Source organism: Leptonychotes weddellii, chromosome 7 (assembly GCF_054177405.1).
Source record: "Leptonychotes weddellii isolate Sample4059 chromosome 7, ASM5417740v2, whole genome shotgun sequence".
Classification (NCBI taxonomy): domain Eukaryota; kingdom Metazoa; phylum Chordata; class Mammalia; order Carnivora; family Phocidae; genus Leptonychotes; species Leptonychotes weddellii.
The window spans coordinates 57,058,071-57,075,985 of NC_138375.1; the positions used below are offsets into that span (position 1 = coordinate 57,058,071).

The 17,915-nt window shown below is 47.3% G+C and overlaps 1 long non-coding RNA gene across 2 annotated transcripts in view; it reads left to right on the top strand.

Annotated features, from left to right (window-relative positions):
• Positions 1-17,915, top strand: part of LOC115942561 (uncharacterized) — a 203,924-nt gene that overhangs the window by 84,443 nt on the left and 101,566 nt on the right. The gene's annotated exons all lie outside the window — the stretch shown is intronic.

Genomic DNA, 17,915 nt, shown 5'->3' on the forward strand with positions numbered 1-17,915 from the left:
AATCCCCAAACCAGGCAAAGACCCCATCAAAAAGGAGAATTTCAGACCAATATCCCTGATGAATATGGATTCCAAAATCCTCAACAAAATCCTAGCTAATAGGATCCAACAATACATTAAAAGGATCATCCACCACGACCAAGTGGGATTTATCCCCGGGATGCAGGGGTGGTTCAACATTTGCAAATCAATCAATGTGATAGAACACATTAATAAGAGGAGGGAGAAGAACCATATGGTCCTCTCAATTGATGCTGATCCAGCTTTTCATTTAGGCTTTTTGGTTTCTTGACTTCCGAGATATTTTTACGGGACACAATGATTCTCGACTCCTTAACTTTTTGAGGAGGGAGGATAGACTTGGATGTCCAAGAAAGTCATCTTGCTGGGGTGGATTTTGAATTCCTGGGTCTGAAAATGTTGTCAGTGAGAAATGAGCCTCTGAAATGAAGGAGCCCCCCTTGTAAGAGGTGAGAAGGAACAGGGCTGCCTCCTGTAGGACATCACCTCCTGTTGGCAGCTGTTGATGGAGGAGGCCTCCGAAGATTCTGGGTGCTGGAGCTGGAGCAAGGAGGCTTCAGGAGATCGAGGCCCTTAAAGGTGGGGTGGGTCATGAAGAATACAGAGGAGCAGAGGGGAGCCAGGAAGCCTCTGGGGTCTGGGGCTGCCTCCACAGTGTCTGTGCTTCTCACTGCCTGTCTGCTCTTCTCCCCCTCCCGTCTGTCTGGGAAACCTCACCCTCTGTGTATCTCTTCTCTGATAGCATTGGCTGCCTCATGGTTTGGGCTTGTCATGAGGCCCTGTAACCCAGCTCTCCCTCCCAGACCCTTTCAGCTCCACTCCCACCAATTGCTGCCATATCATCTCAGGCTATTCTGGTTCAGATTCCAGTTGGAGGAGACATGTGTGGTCTGGCTCCTCTTGTCATGTCAAGCTGAGCCAGAGTTAGCTACTCAGCCTGGGATGCGCTGCCTCTGGTCAGGACCTTTTCCCCACTCCAGGGCAGTGCAGGGGCCTGCAGGCAGGCCTCAGGGATGGGGTGGCCTTGGCAGGCATCCTGTTGACCATGCCCAGCCTCTCACCTTCAGGGTATCATTCCCACCTCACAGCAGAGGTGGCTGAGGCCAGGGAGGTCATGTGACATGTTTAGCCCAACACATAGCCTGAGTTGATGGTGAGGGTGGGTGTCGATGTTGGTGGTTGGAGGTGAGGTGGGGTGAATGGGGAAAAAGGAATGGAGGGATTTAAGATCAAATAGAAGGCAGTGTTGTTCTCATTATTTCTGTCTTCTCATATGTCCACGGAGTCTCTCCTGCCTCTGGAATTCTATGGATCTCAGTGAATTCTCTGTGAATGGTGTCCATCACTCCCAGTATAGTTATTACTTCCAGCATGGTTGTTATATATTTATCTGTTTTATTGAGATATAATTGACATATAACATTGTGTAAGTTTAAGGTGTACAACCTATTGGTGTGATACATTTATATGTTGCAGTGTGATTCCTATCATGGCTTTGGCTAACACCTTTACTCCCATAATTATTTCTTCTTTGTGGTGAGAGCAATAAAGATCTAATATCTTAGTGGTTTTGAAGCTTATCATGCAGTATTATTGACTCTAATCGCCATGCTGTGCATTAGATCTATAGAACTTATTTATCTACTAGTTGGAGTGTGTACCTTTAAACACCATCTCCCAAATTCCGCCATCCCCCGCCCCTGGTAGCCACCATTCTGCTCTGTTTTTATGAGTTTGGCTTTTTTAGATTTCACATATAAGTGATGCAATGCAGTATTTGTCTTTCTCTGATTTGTCTCACTTAGCATAATGCCCTCAAGGTCCATCCATGTTGGGTTGTCCTTGGGCAGTAGCAAGCTGGGGGGGTGCAAAAGAACTGGGGTCCATGCCTGTTCCATGCACCCCAGAACTGGGGTGCTCAGTGGAGATGGGTTATTCTGCATTCTTTGTCCCTTGGGAACAATGCTGGGACTTTGTTCCCACATCCATCCCTCCCCATACCTCTCCCCAGCTTCTGGGGGGAAGCTGTAGAGTTTCCGTCTTGAAAACTCGGGTCATTCGTGCCCAGCCAGATTGGGACCCTGGCACAGTCAGACATTGCTTGCTCTTTTGTGAGTGGCCACTGTCTCTGAGACCCACATCTTGTGTCTCCAACTCCAGACCTGGAGTCAGGAAACCTGAATTCTAGTCCTGAGTCTACTGTCGAATCATTTAAGCTTCCTGTCCCTGATGAGGCAAGAGGCTCAGCAGGTTTTCTGAGGTATTTGTGGAGTGCCAATGGTTTGCCCACAGCAGTGTCCCGGGCTGTTGGGAAAAGTAAGCCAAGGTGAACCTAAACCAGCTGCTCCCTCTGCCCTTGGGGACTCTGCAGTTGTGCACAGACATGGGACTCAGACGCAGGAAACTCTCCCCGGCCTCAGAGCTCAGGGCTGGGAGCATCTGCTGTGGGCCAGGCCTCATGCCATGCACTCCGTTTGCAAGCTCGCTTATTCCTGCCCACACTGGAGGCTGGTATCTTAGCCCCCACTACTAGATGTGGGATCCTGAGGCCCAGAGGCTTGGAGTGAATTGCCCAGGGCTGTAGAGCTGATGAAGCAGCAGAGCCGGCATCTGGACCCCGGCCTCCCTGCACCTCTGTGCCCTTCCTCTTCATTCAGCCGACTACGAAGTCCTCTCTGCTCTCTAGCTTCCATATGACCCATCTCCTTTGTGGGGAAGGAGGTCGCGGGGGACAGGAGTGTTAGACAAACAAACAAACGAGTAAGGAGGATTGGAGCCCAGGGAGCCCGCCCAGACCCTGCTGCTGCTGGACGTGGAGACTGTCTCAGTTCTGGTTCCTTGGGGGGAAAAGAGTTGTTGAATATTGTGAGTGTCAAGATTTTGTTTTTCTTGTGTGGGCGGTGGGGCAGGGCGAGTCTTCTCCATGATGCACTTGGGTGTTCATTGAGGAAATATTTATCAATGTGTGAGCCACACGATGCTGAGAGCCAGACAAAGATTTGGGTCAATGATTTCTTGAGACTCCTCCAGTCTAGAACACAGCAGTGGCGATCCTGTAGGAAGGGATGTGATTTTTATCTCATGAGAAATAATAATAGTGGTAATAATGACAGTATTAATAGCAGCCACATGTCTGGCTCTGCCCCTCCTGTTCTGTATGTGTTAACTCATGGTTAGAGCACCCCTGAGAGGGAGGTTTTGTTATGTCCCATGTTTCGTAGGTGAGGAAGCTGAATCGAGAGACAGGTGACTCGTTCAGAGTAAGTTGGAAGCAGGCATTGGAACCCCAGCACACAGGCTCCAAAGTCCACTCTGTAAGCACAGCTACACTCTGCCTCTCTCCATGCCCCAAGCACTCAGAAAACCAAGTTCACTCCCAGCTGGGGGGGTGGGAGGAGTCTGAGCAGGCTTCTGGGAGGAGGGAGCTTTGAGTTGGCCGGAGGTGGGGGGAGGAGGGGGCTTCCCCTTGTGGACATGTAGGGAGCACCACTCCAGGCCCCTGGGAAGCCCTTCACCCCCCTCACGCCCTCTGTGGCAGGAACTGAAACCTGATGTTTTATTTCTCCAAAGAGCTGCACCATTTCACATAAGTACACTAGCGTGGACAGTCATAAATTGGCTACACCTTGGGGTGCCTGGGTGGCTCAGTCGTTAAGCGTCTGCCTTTGGCTCAGGTCATGATCCCAGGGTCCTGGGATCGAGCCCCGCATCGGGCTCCCTGCTCTGCGGGAAGCCTGCTTCTCCCTCTCCCACTCCCCCTGCTTGTGTTCCCTCTCTCACTGTCTCTCTCTGTCAAAGAAATAAATAAAATCTTTAAAAAAAAAAAAATTGGCTACACCTTTAAAAATATCGCCTGTAGCAAACGTACATGGGATCCCAGAAATTGATCCTGTGATGCATTTGAAGGCCTTTCCTTCATTGCTCCTACATCTCCTTCAACTCCTGGGAGTGACTATGTGTGCTTGTATGGTAGGACAGGATAAATGTGAGGGATTGGGGGGTTTTCACTCTGTCCTTTGATTTGGAACCCTTTGGAGCACTCGTGTTTATTTTTTTATTTTTTTTTAAAGATTTTATTTATTTATTCATGAGAGAGAGAGAGAGAGAGAAGCAGAGGGAGAAGCAGGCTCCCAAGGAGCAGGGAGCCCGATGCGGGACTCCATCCCAGGACTCTGGGATCATGACCTGAGCCGAAGGCAGACGCTTAACCGTCTGAGCCACCCAGGCGCCCCGTGTTTATCTTTTGAAGGCTAAAATGTGACAGATCATTCTGCCTCGCTCCCTAGGGTCACGGATCTCCCTCCCTCCTGCATGCATGTCTGTGTGTGGTGTCTCCTCCGGGCTAAGCACCACGTGAGGTGCTGGCATCTGGAGGGAAAGACACTTCCTGACCACAGCGAGGGTAGAGGCCAGTGGGGAGAGTGGTGCAGTCAGGTTATCTTAAACCAAGGTCATACTCACTTAGAGGCCGGGGCCGGGGTGGGCTTCAGTTTTGGGGGTGGTGGCAGGTCTCCAGGGGAGGTGAATGTGGCTGACTCACCAAGGACAGGCAGGCAGATAAGGTGGCGTTGCATGTTCCAGGAGTCAGAGAATCAGCGCACTGGAGCGGGCTGTGAGCGGTGACAGGAGGTGACACTAAATGAGGGGTAGGTCACACACACCTCAGTCCCCATTCTTCCCCCCAGGTGAGGCAGGAAATGCAGGTTCTGACGACCCCTTAGGGTGCCTGGGCCCTGGTTTCCCTTTTTCCTCTCTCCCCACCAGCCTGAGACAGTGGCAGAACCCACAGCAGAAGCCAGGCCATGGCAGCAGTAAGTGGAATTTCTTCATGTGTTGAGAGCAGCAACTGGAGAGACTTTGGAAGTCCACTTGAAAGAAGGCTCCAATGGAGAAACAAATGCATATTTTGTCTTATTTTTTTGTAAAATGGATTACAGAGGAGCGATTCCCTGATGCACCACATGCGGACACATCCTGTTCCTCACGTGGGATGGGCAGAGCCCCTTCTCCCAGTGCAGCCCCTCCTCAGATTCCATGAGCAGGTTGCTCTGAATTCTTACTGTTTCCCATCAGGGTTGCACTCAGCCCTGTGATACGAGCCAGTTTCTTCCCCCATGCTCAGCTGCCGAGTTCAGCACTGTCTGGAGAGACCAGGCAGAGGGGTTTTCTGGGAAGGAGGACATAAACCAGAGAAAGCCCAATCAGAGGAGCAGAACCTCTGCTCTAGAGTGAGGGAAAATTTTAGGTATCTGACCTTGCGCAGTTGTGGGAGCTGGTGCAACAGATGCTCTATAAGGCATTGCTTCTGCATCTGGTGCTGGGCCTGAAGTCAGCAGGCCTGGCAGTCAGAGAGAAGGTGGATGGGAAGTGGGGGAAGCCAGGGCAAGCTTGGATCCCCCAAGGATAGGCTGGACTTGGAGGGCTGCTTGGGACCCATGAGGATGGGACGGCAGCATCTCCAAGGACAAGCTGGGACTGCACCAGTCTCATCCACCTCCAAACACCCCACCTCCAAGCTGGGGATGCCCCGCAGGAGAAGTGGGTGCCCTTGGCCATGGAGCAACAGGCCTGGCCCAGGACGCAGAGAAGCCGAAGGAGGAAGTCCAGCGCGAGCCTGCCTGTCGCCTCACACCACCAAGGCTGGTGAGCGTGAGCTCCGCAGCGGCACTTGACCCCATGCTGCCTTCGGAGCCGGAACGTGGCTGCAACTTCCTGTTGCCTTCCAGGTCTCGCACGAGTTTCTCTTGTGGCCCAGAGTCAGACAGACACGGAAGAGAATGCTGGGAAAGTTGTTCCAGCTTGGCTAAATTGCCACAGTACAAACTTGTCATTGCTTGGGGTGACTCCAAGCACAATCCACTCTCTCCCTATGACCTGTGGTTAGCTTCTCCTGAATTTTCTAAGGGCAAACACCCCTCAGCTCCGTGCAGGCCACGGAAAATAACACCATGACTGCCACTTTGCTCCCAGTGACGACACAGCTCCATTTCCCGTGAGGAAAACATACCCTTCCTATCACTGACACATTAACCCTATTCCACATGGAGCGGTAACCCTGGCAGGAGACGGGACCCCTTTCTCGGGCTTGTCTTCAGCATGAAGAGCCCTCCACATTAGCTCAGAGTCCTTCCGGTAGTTTCTTCACGATGCCCGCATTTCTGCCTGCGAGGCTCCCTGCGGACTACTATCCCAGCTGCCTGTACTGGTTCATTTGCTGTGTCAACTCGACTAGCACAGTAACGCGCACCCCGTTCCACCCGCCTGTCTGGCCTGTGCTAAAGACAGATGGGTCCTGGAGAATGACTGGGGGTTATCATGAGCTTAAGCAGGTGGGGACTCCACTTGCAGCTCAAGGGCCAGATGTGGATTCATTGCTTGGGCACATTCACATATCCCCTGGTACCTGGTACGCGGTCATCCATGCGGTGAGCGCCTTTGTCTCCTTCCCCGTCCATCAGGCCTGCCAGAGGCCGGAAGGGCACATTCCCTGTCCTGCCTCAGCGGCGTATCAGCTTCCCCAGCCTGGGTCATTATCGAGGGTGCAGGAGTCTCGATTGCCTTTCCATTCCACAGGACATCACCCTGGGCCGGTACGTGGATGACATGGTGCTGATTGCACCTCGTGAGCGAGATGTAGCAACTACTCTAGGCTCATGGGAAGACTTCTGCTTGTCAAGGATGGGAAATAAATCTCACTAAAATTCAGGGATTGTTTACCTCAGTGAAATTTCTAGGGGTCCAGGGGCGTGGGGCGTGTGGAGATATTTTTTCTAAGGTGAAGGACAAGCTGTTGCATCTGGCCTGTCCTACAACCAAGAAAGAGGCACAACGCCTAGTGAGCCTCTTTGGATTTTGGGGGCAGTACATTCCTGATTTGGGTGTGTGGCTATGGGGCTCATTTACAAAGTGATCCCCAAAACTGCTTGGTTCGAGTGGGGCCAGGAACAAGAATAAGAGAAGGCTCTGCAGGAGGCTCGGGCTGCTTTGCAAGCTGCTCTGCCACTTGGGCAGACGACCCAGCAGATTCCGTGGTGCCTGACGTGGCAGTGGCAGAAGGGGATGCTGTTGGGAGCCTGTTGCAGGGCCCTCAAGGGAAATCACAGCACAGGCCTTTAGGATTTTGGAGCAAAACCCTGTGTCATCTTCTGCAGATAACTACTCTCCTTTTGGGGAACAGCTCTTAGGCTGCCACTGGTTCTTAGTACTTAACCATGGGCCATTAAGTTCTGTAGGACCTGAGGTGCCCATCAAAAACTGGCCGTTATTTGACCCACCAAGCCATAAAGTTGGGCGTGCACAGCAATACTTCATCGTCAGGACAGAAGTGGTATATACATGATTGGGCCCAAGCAGGTCCTGGAGGCACGAGTAAATTACACGATGAAGTGGCCCAAATGCCCTCAGTGGTCACTTCTGCTACACCACCTTCTGTCTCCCGTGGCCTTCTGAGGAACTCCCTATCATCAGTTGACAGAAGAGAAGGCTTGGGCCTGGTTTAGAGATGATTCTGCACAAAATACAGGCAAAACCCAAAAGTGATGAGCTGCAGCACTAAAGCCCTTTTCTGGGCTATCCCTGAAGGACAGTGGTGAGGGGAAATCCTCCCAGTGGGTAGATCCTTGAACAGGGCACCTGGTTGTTCACTTTGCTTAGAAGGAGAAGTGGCCAGATGTACAATTATATATTGATTCATGGGCTCTGGCCAATGGTTTGGCTGGATGATCAGGGACTTGGAAGGAACATGATTAGAAAATTGGTGACAAAGAAATTTGGGGAAGACTTATATGGGTAGACTTCTCTGAATGGGCAAAAAACATGAAGATATTTGTGTCCCATATGAATGCTCACCAGAGGGTGACCTTAGCTGAGGAGGATTTTGATAATCAAGTGGCTAGGATGATCTGTTCTGTGGATACCAGTCAGCATTTTTCTCTAGCCACATCTGTCAATGCCCAGTGGGCTCATGAACGAAGTGACCATGGTGGCAGAGGTGGAGGTTATGCATGGGCTGAGCCACATGGTCTTCAACTCACCAAGGCCTGGCTGTGGTCACTGCTGGATGCCCAGTCTGCCAGCAACAGACACCAACACTGAGTCCCTGATATGGCATCATTCCCCAGGGTGGTTGGTAAGCAGCTACCTTGGTGGCAATTTGATTACATTGGACTACTTCCATTGTGGAAGGGACAGCATTTTGTCCTTACTGGACTGGACACTCTGGACATGGATTTGCCTTCCCTGCATACAATGCCTCTGCCCAAACTATCATCCATGGACTTTACCGGATGCTTTATATACCATCATGGTATTCCACCCAGCACCGCTTCTGGTCAAGGTATTCATTTCACAGCAAAAGAAGTGTGGTAATGGTCCCAGGCTCATGGAATTCACTGGTATTACCATGTTCCTCACTATCCTTAAGCAATTGTCTTTTTAAAAAGATTTATTTATTTATTTATTTATTTATTTGAGAGAGTGAGAGAGAGTGCAGGGGAGCAGCAATGGGAGAGGGAGAGAGAGAATCTCAAGCAGGCTCCACACCCAGCACAGAGCCCAACTTGGGGCTTGATCTCACTCCACCGAGATCATGACCTGAGCTGAAATCAAGAGTCAGACTCTTAACTGACTGAGCCACCCGGGTGCCCCAGCAACAGTCTTGATAGAATGGCCTTTGGAAGACTCAGTTACAGTAATAGTTGGCAATACCTTGTAGGAGATTTGTAGGGCTGGGTCAGGGTTCTTCAGAAGGCTGGATATGCTCTGAATCAACATCCAGTATGTGCTGCTATTTATCCAATAGCCTGGATTCATGGGTCCAGGAATCAAGGGGTGGAAATGGGAATGGCTCCACTCACTGTTACTTCCAGGGACCCACTAGCAATATTTTTGCTTCTTGTTCCCACAACTTTGTGCTCTACTGGCCTAGAGATCTTTTTTCCAGAGGGAGGAATACTTCCACCAGAAGACACAACAATGATTCTGTTGAATTGGAAGTTAAGACTGCTACCTGGCCACTTTGGGCTCCGCATACTTCTGAATCAAGAAGAGAGTTATGGTGCTGGCTAGTGTGATTGATTCTGATTACCATGGATAAATTGTACTACTGTTCCACAGTGGAGGGAAGGAAGAGTATGTCTGGAATACAAGAGATCCCTTACCATGCCCTATGATTAAGGCCTATGGAAAACCACAGCAACCCAATCCAGGTAGGACTACTAATATCCCAGACCCTTTAAGAATGGTGGTTTGGGTCACCCCACTAGGAAAAGAACCACAACTGGTTGAAGGCAAAGGGAACACAGAATGTGTAGAAGAAGAAGATAGTTATAAATACCAGCTATGACCACGTGACTAGTTACAGAAACAAGGACTAAAATTGTCATGAGTATTTTCTCCTTATTTTGTTGTAAATATGTGTATCTATTTATCTAATATGTATCTCAAATGTCTTTGTAACGTCTTTGTTTTCTTTTCTCTCTTATTCCCTTATCATATAATGTAAGATGTATTGACTTTATATCTTAGTCCTTAAGTATTACTAATTTTACATCATAGATTTAAGTTATGGGATATCAAGAAGAGTAAACATCACACAAGGACTTTACCTCCTCTTTGGGGGAAGGGGTTAGTGCATTTTTGGTTGTATGCAGCGTAGTTGTATCATGTTAGGTGGAATTATGTTATTGGTGATGTCTTTATTTGTAAGACAGTCCTCCTTGGGCCCTTGCTCCCTCTCAACTTTCTCTTTTCCCACTCACCTCTCATGCACCCTTCTAGAGCTCCTTTTGTCTCCTCGGACCCTTTGAACTTTGCACTTGCCCTTCCCTCCTCCTTGACCACTAGATAAAGTGGCTTCCCCAGTTACTCATTGGCTTTTCACCTGTTTATTGCCCTCCCAGCTCTCAACAGTCTCTATTTGTTTGTTTCTCTATGTGTTTGTTACCTGTCTCCCCTACTAGAATGCAGTCCCTTGAAGGCTCAGCCTTATCTTCCCTATTGACTGCGGTTTGTCATCTTGCCTAGCAGATGTTGAAAGTACTCAATAAACGTTCAAATTGTTGAGTGGAGAATGTGGTGATGCAGTGGAGAACTTGTGACAAACACGGGTGCAGATCGGCGGTGGGGGGGGGGGTGTCAATGATTCTGTTGGTCAACCACACCATGGGATACCTGCTGGCTCAGATCCCAAACAGGCACTTGAAAGCTTGCAGTGCAACTTTTTACTATGAGAGCAAATATCACAAATCTGATATTCCAAATGAATACCCTGGTTGTAGGAGTAATTTCTCATGCCAGTAATCATAATATGAGTAGCACATGTTTATTGAGTGTTTACTATGCACCCAACTTTGGCTGTGTAATAAACAAACACAGAATCCCAGGGGTGTTCATCTCATACATCTGCAGGTCAGCTGAGATTTGCCTGATCTACATGGGGCTCGGCTGTGTTGGGCTCTGGCTGTAGTTTGGTTCCAGATCTATTCCATGTGATGCTCATCCTCCTTATATTAGCTGGTTCTTTGGGCCAAGGCAGGATCACAAGAAGGCAATGCCAGTTATGCAGGTACATTTTAAGCCATTGCTAGCATCTCATTGGCCAAAGCCAGTGACATAGTCAAGACCAAAGTCAAGAGCAGGGGAGGTTCCCCCATACCCCCTGAAGCCATGTAAGGGTTGGATGTATAACACTACCACAGGCGCATGGAGAAATGTGATCAGTATCTCAGTTTTTGTCAGGTGTGTAACTTAATCTACCAACAACCCTGTAAGGGTTATTATTATTGTATTACTATTATATTATTACATATTTTAGTATATACTGTATTATGTTATATTTTATTATACTATGTTATACTGTCATATACAGCATAGTATATATAAACTTGTATATAGTATAATATATATAAGCATAATATAACATAGTGTATAACATATATAATATGTATAACATATAATGTATAGTTAATATATGTTTTTATATGTAATATATACTACAATATATAGTATAATATCGTATATGTAGTGTAATATATCATGTATACATATACATTATGTATTATGTATAATATACATGTATATATTTTATGTTATACTACATAATACAGTTTAATGGTATATATAGCATATATGCAGTATATTATACTATTATAGTACCTCTAATATATACTATATAGTATAATGTATAATGGTATGTACAGTATCGTATACTATATAGTATATATAGTATACTACAGTATATTATGTATTTATGTATATATTATACTATACTACTAATAGTATAGTGTATATATTTTATATTATATCATTATCCCACAAGTTTTGTTATTATCCTCTTTCTGCAGGTAAGTGTTGAGAAGATTTGCACAGGGTCACACAGTGAGAGACAGAGCTGGAGTCTGGACCCAGGATGTCAGACTCTAGAGCTTAATCACAGCCCATGCTGCCTTTCATTATTTTGATAAAAGAAGCAAAGTGCCTCCCAATTGAGATGCAAGAAATGTTGGATGCTGGTGTCCTTGCATCTCAAGTTCATGTTCTTTGCTCTGCCTACTTGCTGGTGTCTTACAGTGTTCCTTGGTCTGGTATTTGTACAAAGCCCTCTTTTCCTCTCATTAAGATGTGCACACCCAGGGCTTCATCTCTGCAAAGTCTCTAATACCCCAGGAGTCAATGGCCAGTAATGACTTAAGAGATAATTTTCTTGCATTTCCAAGACCCTAAATCTAAAGGCTTGACCGATGTGGGAATTTTAGACTCCAGGCAGACTCATGGGAGAGGGAGTAGGAGATAAGGAAGCTTCTTGGGATCCTTAAATCACTTTCAAATGGGAAGTTTATTTTCTGGCCTGGAACATTTTCAAAAGAGTCAAGATTTCCTTAGCATTTAGTCCATGGTAATCTTGCAGAGAGCGAGAGAGTGAGATGGAGAGTAAAGAGAGCAAGAAGCCTCAAGATTGATGCTGTGGGTCCGCATACATAGATATGCACTTACATAAAAGCATTCCATGCTGTGCAGAGGGCAAAGCCACTGCCTGCCGAGAATCTGCTTCAATTATGATGGAACATTTCATCCATCATTTGGCATATTCTCTAACCAGAGGTCTTTCGGTACAAGACAGGCTGGTGGGAAAGGGATCTGCGTGGAGGACTTAATGCCATGCCCTGTTCTGTGTGCATCTGTGTTTATGTGTTTATAGAAAAATTCAATACTTAATTGTATGCTTGGCCTGCTCACCACTGGTTTCTAAAAGAGGCTTTCTGTAGCCTTGGTTAGGTTTGCTCATATCTCATAAAAGCCATAACTTGACTGTGGGCTCCCAGAACTTATCCTGTGGAGACGGGGCTAGCAGTCACCTGGGAGGGTTTGAAGTTCTGGAAGACCCACTTTGCTGAGAATTACTGGTCCTCTTCCTAGCATCCATTTCCCTTCCTCCTTCCTAAAAGGACTCTAAATTTCCCAGCATGTGGTTTGGCTGGCCCCATCCCCAGGTCCAGAGTGGATCTTTATCAGTTGAAGGCAATTAGCTTAATTACTGCTACTTTGAATTGGTTCAGGACTGGGAATGTGGTGTGAGTGGCTCCAATAAGAGGAAGCCCAGGAGTTCTTTGAAGTTTGGGGGAAAGAGAAACTCTCTCCCCGTTAAGATGTGAATGAGAAAGATGAACTGTGTTATAGCTCTCTCATGACTGTCAGAGGAGTCAGCCTTAGGATGAAGCTGACGCTGGGGTAGGTCCATAATGAGATGGAAGGAAATGGATGCTGAGTTGACATTGTTTAGCTACTGGATCAGACCATACCTGAAACCTGTATACCTCCAAAATCTTTAGTTCCTTTAAAGGTTGAGTCTTGGTTGGGTTTTCTGTTACTTGGAACTAAAATAACCTGCACTGTTAATCCCAGCCAGCCAAAATGTTATCCTTTCCTGGTCTGCTCTGGTACTGGAAACATCTACTAATGAAATCCTAGCTCTGGGACAAATCATGCTACCCAAAAGACCTCATGAAGCACTTTAAAACATTACCCTGGAATTCCAACTCATCCCAAGAAGAGTTCCTAATCTTATGGAGGAGACAGATGTGTCATGTCATGACAGGATGGCATATGAGCACTAAGATGGAGACGGACGTGTGACGTGTGTGCACAGAGTGAACAATGATCCCAGAGCATAATCTAGCCCCTTGCTGCCTCCCATTATTTTGATAAAAGAAGCAAAGTGCCTCCAAAGTGGAATATAATCTCTTCCCAGAGGACTATGGGAAGGTTTCCCTCACAATATTTATGGGGTATCCACCAGCCCCCAAGCACTGTTCTAGGTAGTGGAGATATCACAGTCATCCTTAGTCAGCTTGGGCTGTGGTAACAAAACACCATCAATTAGGTGGCTTACCAACGAACACTTAATTCTCAAAGTTTTGGAGGCTGGGAAGTCTAAGATCAAGGTGCTGGCCCATTTTGTTCCCAGTGAGGGCTGTCTTCTAGATGGCTGCCTTTTTGCTGTGTCCTCGCATGGTGGAGAGAGAGAAAGAGTGGGATGTCTGGTCTCTTCTTATAAGGACATGAAACTCATCATAAGGACCCTACCCTCATGACCTCATCTGAACAAATTACCAAAGGCTCATCTCCAAATACCACCACATTGAGGATTAGGGCTTCAACATATGAATCTGGAGGGACACAAACATTTAGTCTATAGCATGCAGTGAGCAAAACAAAACCCCTATCCTCATGTGTCTTACATTCTGTTAAAGGAAGCAGACAGTAAAGAAATAAGCAATATACAATTGATGATGGAAGGGTGTAGAAAAAGAAAAATAAGGCAAAGTAAAGGGGATTAGGAAGTGGCAGGAGTATTAGGAGGTAATAGTGGAGAAAAGACTTGAGAAGAAGTGAACCATGAAGGGAGCTGAATAGGAAGGACAAAAGCCCAGAGCTGGGGTGAGACAGGAGGTGGAGTGGGGAGGGGGCTGCAGCACAGGGAGGGAGGGGCAGGTGGTGGGTGATGAGGTTAGAGAGTTAGTGGGGACTATGTCCTAGGGTCTTCCTGGCCATGGTGAGGACCTCTGATTTCACTGATGAGATGAGAGCTTACGGAGGGTTTCAAGGCATGAAATGAGGTGATGTATGGTTTTAAAGGCCCTTGACTGGGTGCTGTATGGAGAACAGACTCTGGATGGTGGCCTCCCAAAAGATATCCTCATCCTCACCCCCAGAACCTGTGAATATAACCTTATTTGGAGAAAGGGTCTTTGCAGATGTAGTTAAGTTATGGATCTTGAGATGAGCTCATCCTAGTTTATCTGGGTGGGACCTATTCCAGTCCAATGACAAGTGTTCTTAAAAAAGAGACAGAAGAAGAGAAGACACGGACATGTAGGAGAAGGCCACTTGAGGATGGAGGCAAAAACTGGAGTGTTGCAGCCATAAGCCAAGGGATGCCAGAAGCCACCAGAAGCCTGAATAGGCAAGGAAGCATTCTTTCCTGAAGCCTTTGGAGGAAGCATGGCTCTGTTGAAACCTTGATTCTGTACTTTTGCCTTCCAGAACTGTGAGAGAATAAATTCCTATTGTTTTAAGCCACCCAGGTTGAGGACATTTGCTGTGGCAGCCACAGGAAACTAATGGGAGAGGCAAGAATGGAGCAGGGAATCTGGGAGCAGGCTGTTGCCATAATTCAGGTGAAAAATGGAGCTTCCTTGGCCTGGGCTGGGACCAGTGAAAGGGCGAGAGGTTGTCATGTTGTGAAGGTAGGCTTTGCTGAGAGAGTAGATGTGGGGTGTGTGAGAGAGAAAGGTGTCAAGGAGGACTCCAGAAATTTTGGTCTGAGTAACTGTGAATGAAGAGGATGGCTTCTGAAAGGGCATTGACTGAGAGAATCTGGTTTATGTGTGCGGGAAGATCAGTAAGCTTGAGATGCCTCTTAGATGTCACCCAGGTGGCAATGCCAAGTGGATGATTGTTATATGAGCTTGTTACCTGAGCTTGCTGGTTCTTAAAGCCAAGAGCATGGATGAGCACACCAAGGACTGAGAGTAGATGGGAGGAGGAGAAATGGATGGAGCTCCTGGACATACAAGGCCAGGGAAGCAAGAAGGACCTGGTGGAGGGCACTGAGAAGGAATAGCTGGAGAGGTAGGAGGAAAACCTGGTGAGCGTGGTATCCCCGACGTAAGTGGAGAAAGTATCGGCCAATTCCAGGTAAGTTGAACATAACAAGAATTTTATTATTCAGTAATCAAAATAAAAATTTTAGGACTCAAGAATCTTGGTTTATGCTATTTCTTCCAACCTCAAGGACATGAAGAAATGTATCATGGCTGCGATTTCAATCATTTAACTGTAATACGCCACACAGGCCTGGGGTAAATACCTTCCAGGATTGATATGTGTCATGGGACATGAGGGGAGCATGTTGAGCATTTATAAGATGATAAGCAGTAATTATGATAATTCCTTGAAGAATAGGTTTTAACTACCTGTTCATCCATAATCCAGTTATTGAGTAATACATTTTTCAAAGTGTCTGATTCTTTTTGGATCACGCTGTATTTTTTTATTTTTTATTTTTTTTTAAAGATTTTATTTATTTATTTAACAGAGAGTGAGAGCAGGAACACAAGTAGGGGGAGTGGGAGAGGGAGAAGCAGGCTTCCTGCCAAGCAGGGAGCCCGATGCGGGACTCGATCCCAGGACCCTGGGATCATGACCTGAGCCGAAGGCAGACGCTTAACGACTGAGCCACCCAGGCGCCCGGATCACGCTGTATTTTAAGAGAAGGGCATGGTCATCTGTGTCAATGCTAATGGTAGGTTAAGGTAATGGGGACTGGTATTGACTGCTGGATTGAGCACCGTGGGGGCCTTTGGTGGTCTTGGAAAGAGCCATTCCAGGGGGATGGCGAAGCTGAGAGCTGATTCGAGTGGACCTCAGAATGAGAGGGGAGAAACTAGACAGTTTGAGTTCAGTGAACATTTTAGAAAATCTACTCTGTGAAGGAGAAGAAAGAAATGGCAGTAGCTGGAGGGGAGTGTGGGGGTCAAAGTAGTTAAAAAGTATTTTTTAAGATAGAAGGAGGAACAGCATGCATGTAGGATGATGGAGATGATTTAGCAGAGAGGGAAAACCCAATAATGCTGGAGCCAGAGGTTTAAATGTGGGAGTAATGTCCTCAAGGAGGTGAGAGGTGATGGCATCTGTGGCCTAGGGGAGCGGCTGGCCTTTGCAGAGAGGAAGTGACAGAGGAAGGCAGGAAGATGGGACAGATGCAGGTGGGGTTAGTAGTCAGTGGGGGTTGCATGAGGAGGCTCTCTGTGGACTGCTTCTGCTTACTCAGAGTGCAAAGACAAGGGGATCAGTTGAGAGTGAGGAGGAGGGAGTAAGCATTGGAATTTTGAGGAGAAGGTCCAGAGAATAGTCCCCAGGTGAGGGGACTAAGGAAATGCGGGATTGCTGGGCATGGCCGGGGGATGTTTCAGTGAGGACTGTCAGCACAGCTGGGTGTGTGTCTCCACCATGTTCAGCTGCTAGGAGCAGACACAGAGTAGGCGGGTGTGCTTAACCAACGTTGCATTTTGCTAGGCACCAAGGAGGAAGGAACTGTAGGCACTGGGATTGAGGGTATATGAAAGGGGGTATAGACTCTGGAATCTAACCAGGCGAGGTGGGCAGATTCCCCTGGTGGTTAGGTCACTGATGGAGGTCTTGATGGCTCTTTAAGATGATTAGATGGATTCATGTAGTATGTAAACTGAAAAGACTGGGGATAGTGGTTTGTGGCTGGAGTGTTTGATATTGGGATTATAGAGAAAGTGAAGGGGATTAGTCTGTTAGGCCTGCTATAACAAAATACCACAGGCTGAGTGGCTTACACAGTAGACATTTATATCTCACAGCTCTGGACGCTAGAAGTCCAGGGTCTACATGCTGGCAAGGCAGGTTTCATTCTGAGGCCTCCGTTCTTGCTTTGTAGGAGATTTGCATCTCATTGTGTGCTCATGTGACCTCTTCTTTGTGCATGTGAGGAGGGGAGAGAGGAGAGAGAAGGAGAGGGACTGGGGAAGGGAGAGAGGGAACGAGAAAACATGCAAGTGAGCTCTCTGGTGTCTCTTCTCATAGGGCACCAATCCCATTCATGGAGCTCCACCTTCATGGCCTCATCCAATGCTAATTACCTCCCAAAGGCCCCATCTCCAAATATAGTCATATTGGGTGTTAAGGCTTCAACATATGGATTTTGGGGGGACATAAGCATTCAGTCCATAACATGCAGTTATTGCCCATGACCTGATCTAAGCATTTGGCTAAGGTTATAGGATTATAGGATGAAGAACAGGATAACTGGAGGCAAGGAGGCCAAGGAACTAAGTGGGAAGGGTCTGGAAGAATTGTCTTCATGGAATTGAAATCACTAAGCATTATTATGACAGGAGTGGTTTTAGAAAAGAGAGTCAGTGAGGCAGGTGCTAAAATCTTCAAGGAAGGGGGTGAATGGAGGGTGCCACCATATCTGGAAGTGAGTGGGTGGAGTGGTTAAGAGGCCAGACTCTAGTGCAGGTTCCCTGAATGTGAGTCTTACCTGTGTGATCCTTGGCAAACTGCCTAATCTCTCTGTGCCTCGGTTTCCTCATTTGTGAAATGAGGATGATCATCATATCTACTTTGAGGTTTAAATGCATTAATGAATGAAAAGCACAACAGGGTTGGGACAGGAAGGGGCTGGGTGGCCTAGTTTAGTGGTGTGAACTTCTAGGTCTGTGAGCTTTTTCAGGGAAGCAGGAGAAAGTCCTAAACATGACGAGGAGGATATCTTGTCCATCTATGGGTCAGTGGCACAAGGAGTTTGAGCAAGAGAAGAGCTATCCTTGAGCAGGCAGAAGAGGAAGCAGAATTTTTAGGAG